At 45.7% G+C, this 15,518-nt stretch overlaps 1 protein-coding gene across 5 annotated transcripts in view; it reads right to left on the bottom strand.

Moving 5' to 3' along the window:
- CRTAC1 (cartilage acidic protein 1) overlaps positions 1 to 15,518 on the bottom strand; it is a 631,767-nt gene that overhangs the window by 562,601 nt on the left and 53,648 nt on the right. The window contains exon 2 of one of the 5 annotated variants that reach the window (XM_033942557.1): positions 5,471 to 5,914. The exons of the other annotated variants lie outside the window; for them this stretch is intronic. The gene's annotated coding sequence lies outside the window, so the exon portion shown is untranslated. The remainder of the gene's footprint in view (positions 1 to 5,470; positions 5,915 to 15,518) is intronic. 5 annotated transcript variants of the gene reach the window in all.

The following is a 15,518-nucleotide window of genomic DNA, read 5'->3' as shown; positions in this document are numbered from 1 at the left end:
CTCAGGGTTTTGTAGCCTTTTATCACATCCCTCCTCAGCTATCTCTTTTCCGAGCTGAAAAGCCCTAACCTCTTTAGCCTTTCCTCACTTGAGAACATTTCCTTCCCCTTTTTAATCATTTAAATTGCCCTTCTTTGAACCTTTTTCTTATTCCTTTATATCTTTTACGAGATACGATGACCAGAATAGCCCACAAAACTCAAAGCCAGGTTACGCCATGGAGTGATACAGATGCATTATAATATTCTTCATCTTAGTTTCAAACTCTTTCAGTGATGCACTCTCTCTCTCCCTATGCCATGCCAGAACATATTCTCTTTCTTCAGGCATGCAGCCATATCCTTGGTGATGCACACACTCCCTCTGCCCCACCCACCCCCACCACCATCTGTCTTCCCCCCTCCAAATCAGCATCAGCACTATTGAGTCTTTCTCCCACCCCCTTTACCTTTCCAAATTATCAGATGCAAATGCCATTGCAGTGGCACCCAGCTCTGAGGGTCACACTTAGAGAATGACACGGTGACAAAATTCATCACCGTTCCCGTGCCCGCGGATAATAATCCCATGTCATTTTCTAGTGTCTATTTCAACCTCGGTCCTTCTACACCAGCATTCTTCAAAGCAAAGCTTGCGGATCAGTGTTGGGGCCATTCATACTCTGATTCTTCCCTCTCTCTTTAAAGAATGACACGAAGATGGTTTCCCGCGGTTATCCGCGGGGACGGGGACGGTGATGAATTTTGTCACTGTGTCATTCTCTAGCTCACACTCTCTGACGTAGGACGTTACAGGTGTAATCAGCAGAGCAGGCAATGGTGCAAGCAGGGAAGTAATCCTGCCTGTTTTCATATTGTTTCTGCTGCAGCATCTACAGCTGATGGCCTGGGGCAGGGTTTGAAGAGAGATGGGAGGGTCACAATTTGAGCTATGCAGGGCCCCTCTACTGAGATTGTGAGCAGGAGAAACAGGGAGCTGCGGCAGCAAAAAAACAACAACAAATAACCCCAAAAACCTGGCATTTACATTCAGTGGCGTAGTGAGAGTGACTGGCGCCCCTCTCCCACCCGCCCGTGCCCCTTCCCGTACCTCTTTAACTTCAGCAAGGGCAGCGAAGAACTTGCTGCCCACATCAGCTTCGGAACTCTGACAACACTTCCTCCCGCCGAAGCAGACGCGGGCAGCAAGTTCTTCGCTGCTCATATTGATGTTAAAAAGGTACAGAGAAGGGTCACGGGTGTGTATGCGTGGCAGGGGGAGGAGTGGAGAAGAGGATCACCCCCCCCCCTCACAATGCCACTTTTTACATTTTCTGATTTGCTGGGAACCACATACCCCCCCCTCCCCCGCTTATATGTTACATACTCCAAGGGGTATGTGTACCATGTGTTGGGAATCTCTGCACCGGCGCATTTAGAAGAATGTGCGGGGCACATATGTGCCAATTACCTTGCCATTTATATATGTGTATTTATAGAATTTCCCTTTATACTCCTGGATTATGTTTAGTGGTGCAACTGCCTTTTAGAAAGGCATTGATGTTAGTTTGGGCATAGCCCTGCCAACAGCTTACAGAACTGCCTTCAATTTAGCCACAAATCTTTTACATTCTACAAAAATCAATAGCAATCTAGCTATGACATCCAGTTTAAAATGTTTTCAATATTTTAAGAACAGGTGAACAATATGGATAATCCAGTTAATATTTTATTTGGTTTTATTTCATGCATTAGTTTTCTTACCAGTCCTTTTGCAAAGCAGCCAGAATAGGTTGCAAACAAGCAGTATAATAAAATACAAGAGTGCAAAAGCTTCATTCACCAATTGCATATGGGCCAAATGAACTAAAGCAGTAGTTCCCAAACCTGGTCCTGGATGCATCCCAGCCAGTCAGGTTTTCAGGATATTGTAATGGGTGGAAGGGAAACCTAGAACCCCCTCCCCTGCCATGCCCCAGAGATCCCTTTTCTTGGCAGGAACCTTAGGAAGGATGAGCCTCCATAGATACATAGGCAATATATGAGGTTGGAGGCAGAACCAGTGCAGGGAGGGTCTTGGAGGGTGGAGAGGACTCCCATGGAGGTTGTGAATCTGAAGAAGGCGGAGCTGGTTCCTTTAGAACAGCGGTCTAAAACACGCGGCTCCCCCAGGGACTATTTTGCGGCCCGCAATCTGTCCTCTCCACTTCGCAAGTTTTCAGATTGTGGAGAGGACAATCGCGTACAGACCGCGACTGCTGTAATTTACTTGCGTCAGAGGGAATGTTGGCAAACAGCCTCCTGGTGGCGCTGTGCTTCTCCCAGTCTCAGCCTCCCTCCGCCCGCTTTGGCTTGCGTCTCTAGGCAGCATTAGCGGCTGCCGGGTTGCGCTGTGCATCTCGCGGTTTCAGCCTCCCTCCGCCCCCTCTCAGCCCAGATCCGGAGCACACAGTTCACTCTGCCCTGCAGCTCACCCACAAGCACCGGAACCAAGCAACAAGGCATCCCAAGCTGTGGTGGCTGTAGGCCTTTGGCAAGTATGTGAAAAATGTGTTTCTTTGGAAATTGCAATTTTCTGTCCCACAGAAATTTCTTTTTTTTAACCCCCTATGATTTCTCCTGTGGTGGTGTTTCTTCACATAGGCTTTGATTTATTACAATTGTCTGTCACATAGAAATTTTTTTCGATCCTCCCCTCTATGATTTCTCCTGTGGTGATGTTTCTTCACAGTGGTCGGCAAACTGCGGCTCTTTAGCCACTTGAGTGCGGCTCGCTGCTCGCCTAAAGCAGGGGTCCCCAACATGCTTCCCTTCTCACTGCCCTCCCCCAAGTCACCGCCATTGGGGAACAGGCCGCCACCACAGCCGGTGAATAGGCTATCACCGCCACCATCGGGGAATAGGCTAACACCACCGCAATCGGGGAACAGGCTGGCGACGAGTTCTTAGCTCTCCCTGCTTATCTTCCCCAGCGCGGAGCCGACCAATTCTCACCACCCGACATCAATTCTAACGTCGGATTGGAAGTTCTGGGCCAGCCAATCACTGCCTGGCTGGCCCGGAACTTCCTCTCCGACGTTAGAATTGATGTCAGGTGGCGAGAATCGACGGGGAAGATAAGCAGGGAGAGCTAAGACCTCGGCGCTGGCCTGTTCCCCGATTGCAGCAGTGGCAGCCTGATCCCCAATGATGGTGGCTTAGGGGAGGGCAAGGAGAAATAAAGAAAGAAAGGGGGGGGACAGGGAGACAGAAAGAAAGAAGGGAGACAGGACACAGACAGAAAGGGGCATGGAGAGAGAGAGAAAGCAGACATATAGAAAGAAAGGGGGCACGGAGAGAGAGAGAAAGAAAGAAGGGGGCAGGGTGAAAAAAATAAAAAGTTGGGGGAGGGAAGGAGACAGATGCCAGACCAGGGGAAAGGAAGGAAGGAAGGAAGGAGGGAGGGCGAGAAAGGAAAGAAAGAGATATCAGACCATGGAAATAGGGATGGAAGAAGAGAGATAGAAGGGAAGGTAAGACATGGAAAAGTAGATTTTGAAAAGAAAGCAGAAAAATTGAATATTAAGTTAATGCCAAAGATGGATGCAAGGCAGAAATTGAAGACGGAGAGAAAAACAGTCAAAGGACAAGAAGGCCCTGGAAACTTAGTTAAAAGCACAGAAAAATAAAGTCACCAGCCAACAAAGGTAGGGGAAATGATTTTATTTTCAATATAGTGATTGAAATGTGTCAGTTTTGAGAAAGGAAAGATATTAAACTTTAAATGTGAGGGCTGCAGAAAAAATAGGGTACTTGGAGGGCCGCAGAAAAAATAGTTAAACTAAGGGTTTGAGTTTGAGACCACTGCTTTAGAACCATGCCCAGAAATCTCCAAAAGGATCCAGTTGCCCAGGAGCAGATGGTTCAGTGTGGAGTATCCTTGAAGGATACTGTTGAAGATTCTTAATCTTCTCCTTTACCTTAGGGTGATGGCAGGTGGGTGGTGGGAATAAACCCAAGAGGTAAAAGGTTTCCGCTAGGGGTGCTGCCGCCTTGTTGTCCTACAGAGAAGAGATCTGAGGAGGGAGGTAGAGGGACCTTTAAGGATATTTTTGATGCTAGGGAAAGTGACCCAAAAGAGAATCTACATATAATATATATAAACATGAGGGAGGGAAGGGGGTACAACTTGGGGCTTCAGAGCTGCTTTCTCATCATCTAAGCCAAGTAAAAGGAGCCTGAATAAAAGACTGTTTTAAGCCTCTCAGCTGGAACGTGCTGAGAACCCCTAGGGAGGACTTAAGGAATGGTTAGAAAGACTACACTTTCAGGCTCTTTTGAGCCTTGGAGAGGACCTCTTCAGCAAGGGAGGCTGCTGTTTCCAGAGGGAGATTTCTGCAAAAGACCATACTGGCAGAGAAGTATCCAGAGAAAGAGTGTGGAGGTCAGTGATCAAGGCGATGAGAACCTAAATGGCAATATCTAGAGCAGTGGTCCTCAACCCTGTTCTAGGGGACCCCAGGCCAGTTGGGTTTTCAAGATATCCCTAATGAATATGCATGAGAGAGATTTGCATATAATGGAGGCAACAGGCATGCAAATATGTCTTATGCATATTCATTAGGGATATCTTGAAAACCCAACTGGCCTGGGGTCCCCTAGGACAGGGTTGCAAACCACTGGTCTAGAGTGTTGGTGATCTCACTACAATATCCACAATGAATATGCATAAGATATTTCCATGCATTGCTTCCACTACATGCAAATTCCTCTCATGAATATTCATTTTGGATATCCTGAAAACCTGTTGGGGTGCTTCCAAGACCAGGTTTGGGAAGCACTTGGCTAAAGGGTTTTTTCCCTAATGTGTCTATGGGAAACATACTTAGTAGATCAGCAAGATAACAAATGGCAGAACTCAGCAGTACTACTGCACACTGCCATTCAAGAGATACAAGTTTCATTATTAGCAGTTTTCACAGTGCATATGTTGGAAGGAGAGGCACCATGGCTCAACAGTGACACCTACTGGATAGAGTCTGGTTATACAAGTACCAAGCTCCAAAGGGATCTGCAATCTGTGGCCTTCTGTGGCCCTTGACAAGGGCTATCACTACAATGGCTGTGCTAGGTAGGGGGATTATAAATTAAGAAAGGAAACCCCCAGATAATTGTGAATTAAAGATCATAGCACTGTAGTCCTAGTAGAGGCCAGCTTTGATTGAGCTGTAAGGGACAGGAAGAAAGTGCTGGCTCAAAACACAAATACAAAAACTGTACTCTAACAGCATTTCCAGTGCAATAGGGATGGTATGCTGAACCATAGGGTTATCCATCTATGCTCGTAAGCACACTGTAGATGATGTCAGTCACAGCTTTTCAACTCCTCCTCCTTCTCCCGTCTCTGTTGCCCCTTCAGTTCCTTCTGCTTATTTCTTTGCTTTGATGGGGGGGGGGGGGGGTTCGATTTGTTTACAAGGGTTTTTTAACATGGTTCATGGGGTTGTGCCTACTTGGAGAGGAGCAGACTGTAGTCTGAAGCTGGAAGAGACCTTTGCAGCTAGCCTGAAGATTTGTGGAGCTCGTTTACTTGACTTGGTCGGGAACTTGAGTGCATGCTGTTAGGCATCATTAGCGTCCTTCGAGGCGCTCACGGTGCCAGGTGCAGTTTTGCCTCTCCATCTCTTTTCTGCGTCTGTTGAGACCTGAGGGGGTAGAGGATCAGTCTGACTATAGTCCATCTGGCAAGACAAAGATCTTGACGTGACAGCTGACCAGCAATGTGAGGCAGAGAACTCCTCCAGATCCAATTGAGTTGGCCACTGTTGGAAACAGGATGCAGGGCTTGATGGACCTTTGGTCTGTTCCAATATGGCAATTCTTATGTGCTTATGAATTGAAGCAGGCTGCAACACCATTCACCCAGCACATGTTTGGTTACTACAGGTAGTGACAGCCTATGGGAAAAATTAGGAGTTCATGTAAGTTCCCTATGCCAATAAAATCTTCTTAGCCAAGGAGGAGCTGCAGAAAAAACTCCTGACAGAACCATATGGAATTTCTTAGTGTGGCTTCCACTGAAAGGGTAAATCTGCAGCATGCAGGAAGCAAATTGCATGCAATTTTTGTGGACTGCAAACCTGCAGCAAAGGGGGGGGGGAGATATGCTGGATGCACGTGCACAGGGTTTTGCAATAAGTGCAGCTTTCTACTACTGCTAAACATTTCTATAGTCCTACTAGACATATGTAGCGTTGTACATCAAAACAGAGTCCCTGCTCTAAAGAGCTTACAATCTAGTCAAGAAAAACTGGGCATGAAGGTGCATCTATTACTCCTGGCAGAATTCCCCATCCATGCAAACTTTTCATTCTGCCCATGTCTCCTCCACCTTCCCTGCGCATGTCTGGCCTCTCTTCCTTTGACCAACTGCCCCCCTTCCCCCCCCCGGCTATGAGATCTGGCTTACCTACAGCCTCCCAAAGAGGCTTGGCATGGAAAGAAGCAGCAGTGGCAGCAGCTGGCTGGCTGGCAGAGGCAGCACTGTGTACAGGCAGTCCCTGCCAGCCAACTACTGCCGCTGCTCTGGGAGGCCTGCAGGTATGACAGATCTCAGTGGGGGGGGGGGGGGGGGGGGGAGTCGGTTGGTCATAGAGGCCAGATCTATGTGGAGGAGAGGGAATGGAGGATACTAGTCCACAATTTGGAGGGAGAGAACATTGATGATAGGCCCATGGGTAGGGGGGAAGGAAGAGGAGGGGACATGGATCCTGGACTGCAAGTTGAAGGGGGAGGGCACATGGATGCTGGACCCGCAATGGGGTTTGGGGGGATGGTAGAGAGGAAGAGTGACCAAGACCAGAAATGTGATGGGAAGGAAGGAAGAGATTCTTAGCCAGTGGAGAGGGAGAGAGATGCCAGATTATGGAGGTCAAGTAGGAGATTCAGGGTGCAAGTGAGAGAGGGGTGGGTTTTAGAGGGAGACAGAACTACAGTTGGAGTGAGAGAGAACTGAGGTGGCTGGAACCTGAGAGGAAAAGGCAGGAAGGAATTTCAGACCTCAGGATAGATGAATTCTATGCAAAACACTACAAATAAACTGTAGAATTTTGAAATATTGGGTGCAGAATTCCGTTAGGAGTAATCGATACACAGCATACTCTCGGAATACCATCGAATACCTAAATTACCTCATCAACATATATTTTAATATAATTTGCAGCTGTGTTTTCTACACAAGTTAACACCCACGCAGAAGTTCTCTGCATTCCTCAGTGCATATAACCAGCATTCAACCCTCAGTAACCCTGCGGCTAAGCCTGCAATAACTTTCTGCATTGGCCTTCAAGCGATTCTGAAAGGACAGAGATCAGGCAGAGGAAGGGCTATAGGGCTGAAGCTCGGCTGTGCAGGGGAATGGGTGGACAACAAACAGGAATGAACCAACCAGAAAAAAAAAAAAAAAAAGAAAGATACAGCAATTGCAGCCTTTTCTGCGTGCAGCCACAGAACTGCAGCACTCTGGCTCAGTTTGTCATTTTGTTCCTTATCTTTCTACACTTCCTCATCTGATACAGTCCTTCATTCTGCCACAATCCCTGCACTAAGTAAGACCGGAGGGGGAAGCAGACAGCCGATATTATATTGATATGTAATTATATGGTGACAGAGCAATAAGCCTAAAGAATAGAGAAGGCGCGAGATGTGAAGATACCTGTAGATAGGTGAGTAAACAGAGCCCTGCAGGCTCTCCTCATTTCACACACAGCTGTGCAGACTCCCAGTGCTTCCTAACACCCTTTTTCTAATATCCTTCTCAACAGGATATGAAGGAAGCAAATTATACCTGGCATCAGCATGCACAGTACTGAGTACAGAAACTCCATGCCTCTACTGATACAGCAGAATGATGCAGGCTAGAAGGAGAAACAGAAGTCTGTTACTTTCAGCCTCTAGATCAGTGTCCCGCAAACTTTCTCGAGCCGCGGCACACTAAATAAAGGTAGTGGCCGTGGCTCGAGGCACCTGAAGTGCGCAAATATCGCCGTGAAGACATCACGCGCATGCCTGACATCATCATGTCGATGTCCGCGTATGTGTGTGAAGACCCTCCAGGCGGGCCCTGAGACACCAGTGGGGGGTGCCAGAGAGAAGGCTAGGTGCTGCCGCCTCTCCTCCTCCCCTGTGTACCATGGCAAACCTGAAATCTCAGGAGGCACACTGGTATGCCTTGGCACACAGTTTGAGATACACTGCTCTAGATAAATGCACATGGGAAAAGGGTGTCCACCAGCATAGAGTAGCAATTATGACCCTAACCCTCTTGCCACCATCATTTACAATGTTACTTTAATTGCTGCATAATAGGAACAAGAAGGAATGAAATTTTTTCAGTGGTGGGAGGGGAACTAATCAAGCGAGTTTCCCTTACTTCCTAGGGGGGAAACTCGCTTTGATATACGAGCACTTTGGTTTACGAGCATGCTTCTGGAACGAATTATGCTCACAAGTATGAAGGGAGGGGCAGGAAGAGATTAGATGGCAACACTAGTAATTGAGAAGCAAAGCCAGTGCTGGGCAGACTTTCTACAGTCTGTGCCCTGAAAATGGCAAGGAGAAATCAAGTATGCATACCTAGTATCACATCAAGCCTTATGAGTTTATCTTGTTGGGCAGACTAGATGGACCGTGCAGGTCTTTATCTGCCATCATCTACTATCTTATTATGTCCTTTCTTACCACGTTGTATTGCAGATATGGCACCAGAATAGCCAGAAAGAAAGCCAACATTTTTAGCTTTTCACCTGTTTTTCACCAGGACAAATCAAGTATGCATATGTAGTATCACGTCATCACCTTACAAGTTTAGCTTGTTGCTCTGAGCCTTGATAATTTTGAGGATAAAAGCTAAATTGTGAAGACAGGTTTTAAAAGAGCAAATTTTAAGGACTTGGTTTCTAAAGTATAAAAAGCCTTTTATAGTTTTACAGTTTCCAAACAAACTTTTCTGCTAGAGATAGGGCTCCTTTTACTAAGCTGCGATAGCAGTTTTAGCACCCGCGCTAGACGCTAACGCCAGCATTGAGCTGGCGTTAGTTCTAGCCGCGTAGCGTGGGTTTAGCGCGTGCGGTAATTCTGCAGGCGCTAAAAACGCTATCGCAGCTTAGTAAAAGGAGCCCATAGTCTCTGGCCCACCCCTAGCTGGTTTGCAAACTGTTCTAGGAACTGTAGCATTTTATTGCACCATGTTGTTGTGGAGATAGAGATTTGCCCCAACTGTTTGTCCTGTTTGTCTTGAATGCTGGTAGACTGTAAGCTCTTGTCATGCAGGGATTGTCTACGTGTTTGTGTACAGTGCTGAATATATCTAGAACAGGGGTGCCCACACTTTTTTGACTTGTGAGCTACTTTTAAAATGACCAAGTCAAAATGATGTACCAACAATAAAATTTTAAAAAACACAAAGCACACTTTACGCAGAGAAAATGTTAATTATCATTTGTATTTGGGGTTTTCTTTTCCAGAGGTCACGGCAGATAGTATAGTAACAACTATACAAAAATAAACAAATATACCCCCTCCCCTTTTACTAAACTGCGATGGCAGTTTTTAGCGCAGGGAGCTGCGCTGAATGCCCCTCGCAGCTCCCAACGCTCATAGGCTCACTGCGCTAAAAACCACTATCGCAGTTTAATAAAAGGGGGCCATAGTGCAAAATATAGACAGCAGATATAAATTCTCAAAATGGACACATTTTGATCACTAAATTGAAATAAAATCATTTTTGCTACCATTTTGTCTGGGGATTTCATGAGTCTCTGGTTACACTTCCTTCTTCTGTAAATCCAATATTTCTTTCTGCCCCCTCCCCTTTTCTTTCTCTCTCCCCCTGCCCCTCCTCTTAATTTGTCTTTCTATCTCTCTCCCCCTGCCCCCAAGCCATCATGCCGATTTCTCCACTTCCTTGATTCTTTCTCTCTCCCTGCCCCCTAAAGCCACCACGCCGCTTTCTCCCTGCTTCCCCGAGCCAGGCCTGGCATGTATAAGCGCCATGCCCAAAAGCCTTCCCCCCCCCCTGGGACGTCAATTCTGACGTCGGAGAGAAAGTTCCAGGCCAGCCAGGTAGTGATTGGCTGGCCAAGAATTGACGTCGGAGGTGAAGGCTTGTGGGTCCGGTACTTGTACGCGCCTGGCCTGGCTCAGGGAGGCAGGATGGACAAGATCGCAAAGGCAACGCGATCGACTTGCGTTGCCTTTGCGATCTACTGGTCAATCGCAATCGACCATTTGGGCACCCCTGATCTAGAAGTACTATAGAATAAGTAGTAGTAATAGCTATTCCAACTGATGTACTTGTACCAACCTGGTAATCTAAAGGGGAGTGAGAGGAATGTCCTAATCATTCAGTACTAGAGTCAAGGAAAGAAGGAAAAATGTCCTTAATTGATACAGAGGAGAGTTAAAAAATTGCCCCTGAAAAAACTCAGATATGGCTGAAAGATACAGAATATTTCCCATCATTTTGGATGCCACAGGCTTGATCAAAAAAGAATTTCAAAAACACCTGGATACACATTAGCCCAGATTCTGTAAGTGGCGAAGATATTGGCAGCCACCTTAAAAATGGCCACTGATCACATGTCAATCACACAACGGTGAGGTTACCGAATTGCAGCTACATGGAAATAGGCACTGGAAATGTTGGCCGGGGTTTTAAAGGCTTGCATTTCTGGCGCTATCTTCCACAAAAATCATGTCCATGGAGGCACTTTACGCCACCTAATGCCACTACCAGCATTAACCATGTCTACCATGGCATTTGGCATCGTAAAGCACCTCTGTGGTTGGGATATTGGTGGCCTTTTAAGAGGTGCTGTTAGGAACTAGAGAATGACACAGGGACAAATTTTTCTCATCCCTGCGAGTTCTTTTCCTGTCCCTGCCCCATTGCTGTAAGCTCCGTCCTCATCTGCACAAGCCTCAAACACTTTAAAATCATAAGAAGCAACATTCTAGAGCTCAGACTGTGATGCCATAATGCCTCATTCCACCAATGCCTAAGCTCTGTTCTCATATGCACAAGCCTCAAACACTTTAAAATCATAGGTAGCAACATTCTAGAGCTCAGATTGTGATGTCATAAAGCCTCATTCCACCAATGCCTAAGCTCCGTCCTCGTCTGCACAAGCCTCAAACACTTTGAAATCATAAGTGTTTAACGCTTGTGTGGTTAAGGTAGAGCTTACAGCAATGGGGCAGAGAAAGGGACAGTGACTAAACTCACGGGGCTGGGACAGGGAAATTGAGTTCCTGCAGGGACAAATTTGCCCCTATGTCATTCTCTATAAGGCACATCCATTTTTTTAAAAAATCATGGGTTTAATTGTTTTTTTTTAATTGGCACAACCAATTAGAAAGCCAATTAAAACCAATTACGTTAGGGGGCACTAGAGCACCTACCACCACCTAACTTACAGCGCACTATGGAGAATTTGGGCCAGTATATTTAATGAGCTCCAGAGAAACTCTGGCAAGAGGCAAGATCTACTGCAAGCATTAGCAGCGGTTTTAAAAGACTGAGATCATACTCCCCATACCCTGGTTTAAGGCTAAGATTCATTTCTGCATTTCTGTCATAGTATGCACAAAAAACAAAAAGGCCAACCACTTACCCATTTGGAGAAATTGCCCCTGAGAAACTCAGGTATAAAAGGTTGCCCTATCATGTGGAAGAATCTCTAGGACCTATTCCTAAAAGAAGATACTGCCGATAAACAAGGACTTCAAGGCACTTAAGACTTGTGAGACTTGAAAAATATGCCTTCATCTTCTAATATAATCCAAAGTCTTATAGCCCATTACTTTTGGCCTCAAAACCATACAGCATGGATTACAATAGCATCAACTATAATCGGATAGTTGCCTATCTTTCCCTCCCCCTACTCCCAACTTTATCACTCAAAAAAGTAAAAAAAACAAAAAAACAAAACCCCAATAAAACAACAACAGCCAGGCAAGTTTTCAAATGTCTGCAAAATACTGCATATTCAGCAAGCAATTTAAAATCCTCGGGGAACCGATTCCAAAACTGTTAGTGCTCCTGAAAAGCATGAGCTTTGTGTTTGTAACAAATGAACCTCTTAGCAAAAAAACAAATGCCCAGATTACGAAAAGTTCCTGCGTACTGTCAGGTTATCACCATGGAACAATTTTTGCTTCAGTTAGCTTGAGGCTAGATTTACTAAAGTGTGTTACTGTGTCAGCATGCACCAATATGGTTAACATGTAATATTTGTAAAGTCTAATCATAAAATGGAACGTGCTAGCAAGCAGTCGCACATTTTTCATGAATCCCTTATTTTGTTGGCTCAGCAGCTTTTGTGTGAAGAGTGAATTATTAAGTCCTTTCATTAAATATCTAGAAGAAACTCACCCCAGTTCAGAAGAGACCTAGGCCTGGAAACTAGTGCTGCCCGATTCAGGAAAAAAATTTTTTGATTCGATTCAGCCTACTGAATTGGTTTTTCGATTTGATTCGATTTTCCTGCCCAATTGGGTGTTTTTTTCAAACATCCTGGTGGGTTTATTTTATAGCCTCTTCACCCCTTTTGCCTTCTTCTAACCACACTGGCGTGGTCTAACACCAGCTCTGGCAGGATACACATTACAAATCTGACATATTGTAATTACAAAATGGAAAATAAAATTAGTTTTTCTACCTTTTGTTGTCTGATCATTATTCAAATCTTGTTGGTCCCAGGCTCTGGTTGCCTTCTGATAACTTGTTTGCCAGGGTCTCCTTCTTTCTCCGTTCTAACCATCCATCTGCGATTTCTGTCCTCCCTTTCCGTTTCCCTTCCCTCCTCCGGAGGTCTGGCATCTTTCTTTTTTTTTGTCTCCATCCACAGATCCACCTTTTCTTAACTACCCTTTCATCCAGCATCTCTCCCTCCTTCCTTACCACCCCAGGGTCCACTATCTCTCCCTTTCTTTTCCCAACTACCCTCCTAAGTATCTCTATCCCCCTCCACACCATCCCTTGTGTCCAACTTCTCTCCCTTTCTGTTCCTTTCCTCCCTAAATCCCATTGTCCATCATCTCTTTCTCTCCTCTATTTTTAGACCCATTATTTCTTCCCCCCAAAGTCCAGCATATGCACATCTCTTTGAACCCCCCTACCCTCCCTCCGTGTACTTCTATACCAGGGCCTCTCTCCCCTGAAGGCCTGTCCCCCCCCTCCCCCCCCTTAAAGGCCTGCACCTCCCCAAGGCCTGTCCCATCCCCTGAAGGACTTCCCCCCTCTTGAAGGACTGCCCCTCTGAAAGACTGCACCCCCCCCCCCCCGGGAAAGCCTCTGTGTTCCCCCTGACCTCCTAAACCGTTTACCTTACAGCTTCAGCCTGCAGCCAAAGATCACGGTTACAGCGTCTTTGCACTGCAGTGCTTTGAGCTGTTTCCTCTGCTGCGGTCCCACCCCTCATCTGACGTCAGAGGCAGGATTGCGGCGGAGGAAACAGCTCAAAACACTGGGGAGGCCAGGGGGAACACGGAGGCCTTCCTGGGGGGGGGGTGCAGTCTTTCAGAGGGGGCAGTCCTTCGGGGAGGCCAGGAGGGAAGCTGGACCAGCACTTCTCAACTGACCCTCCCTCCTCACCCTCTAAAACAGGTGCGGCAGCGGCCAGCCAGCAAGAGCAGCACTGCCGCTCCTGCTTTAGGGAGCGAGGGGAGAGGGTCCTAATCGGGAAGCTGATTTTTTTTAATTTAAATGTATTTGAACCGATTCACCCGAAGTGAATCAGTGAACCAATTCGAATCGTGAATCGGGCAGCACTACTGGAAACCCACTGTCTAGTCCGTGGTGAGGACACATGAAAAAGGATGATGCTAGGTCAGTAGAAAGAAATCTCACCAGTAGAGTTCTCCAGAAAAAAACTAAAGTTGGAAAAACTTTTCATGAAGTTTCCCCCATGAATTTGATTGTGATTAATCAGAAAATAATTTTTATACATTTTTTAAAGCTCATCTTGGGGTCGTTCAAAGCCACTACATAAATCTATTTTCTTAAAGGCCCACCTTTACTAAGCCGCAATAGAAACCTCTACCGCAGCTTAGTAAAAGTGTGTGTAGGGGGGGGGGGTAGATTTGCTATTTTTGCTTAATGGAGCAAATTTCTTGGTATTATAGCTATAACTTTCATACTCAATGATACATTCATAAAAATATTTTATGCAAAAAAATCTAGATGTATTTTATTAAACAGACCTTCAATATCTGCACTTTATTGTGGAAAATAACAGAAAATTTAACATTTTGCCAATAGATAAACACATACACTTTGGTGTAGTCAACTACCAATGTCATTCCAAAAACTCAACCATTCATGTCTTCAAGAATCAGGATAAAGCCTGAGATGCCGTTCAACTCAAAAATGTCCTCCCTTTTCCTTCTGATCATGCCTGGTATCCACCGTTATGTTCACGTCTTGTTGGGGGGGGGGGTGTGTGAGAAGGTCAGTAACCTCTGGGGGATTAAGGAAGGGTCATGCCTTCATTCCTCCAGTGATCAAGTACTCGGATCATCTTATTGTACCCTAGTCGTGAATGAAAACAGGTCTAGATAACATCCTTTGCCTTGGATGTTTCTTCCGGTTCCATTATTGCTGAAAGATGTCCTAATTTTGAGCCTGCCCTAGTCCTGCCCAAAACACACCTCTAACTCTAGGATTGGCCATAACATCTGAAGTTGTCAGGTATGTACTTTTTCAATTACATCTTTGGGGGTGGGAGGGGATCAGTGACAACTGGGAGAGTGTGTGTGTGGGGGGAGATTGTGTTTACATCTCTCCAATGGCTATCTGGTTAGTTTGACAAAAACACTGTGGAGAAGGTGATGTTCAAGATGTAGTCTTTATTAAAAATATAGTCCAATAATCCACATGAAGAGATACCTAGGCCCCACGTTATTGGGGACTAGATCCAACATGGTCCGAGTTTCGACAAAACTGTTTTCCTCAGGTGTCCCTGGAAGTCCTAATGCAAAAACTCGTGGATCAAAGACTAAACAATCCTGGGCGAAAACTGTAGAGTTGAGAAATCCTTCTCCCGCTATTGAGGATTTCTCAACTGCGCAGAGTTTTCGCCCAGGATTGTTTTTAATCTTTGATCCACGAGTATTTTCATTAGGACCTCCAGGGACCCCTGAGGAAGACTTTTTTGTTGAAACACAGACCGTGTTGGGTCCATAGTCCCCAATAACTTGGGTCCTAGGTATCTCTTCATGTGGATTATTAGACTGTATTTTTTAATAAAGTCTGCATCTTGAACATCACCTTCTCCAGTGTTTTTGTTTTCGTCAGACTTCTGGTTTTCTGGAGCATCAAGAGTCAACCTTTTGCTTGTGTATCTGGTTAGTTTGGGCACTTATTCATTATTAAAACAGGTCTAGCTCCAAATATCTGTGCCATTGATATATTCTAAAATAGCCATTTGGGCTCCTCTCTTCAGTGTAAAGTACTCCCCCGATATTCGCGGGGGTTCTGTTCCAGGAACCCCTGCGAATATT

Source organism: Geotrypetes seraphini, chromosome 4, assembly GCF_902459505.1.
Source record: "Geotrypetes seraphini chromosome 4, aGeoSer1.1, whole genome shotgun sequence".
NCBI lineage: Eukaryota > Metazoa > Chordata > Amphibia > Gymnophiona > Dermophiidae > Geotrypetes > Geotrypetes seraphini.
The sequence above is the reverse complement of the archived record's forward strand: the minus strand, read 5'-3'. Positions and strand labels throughout refer to the sequence as shown.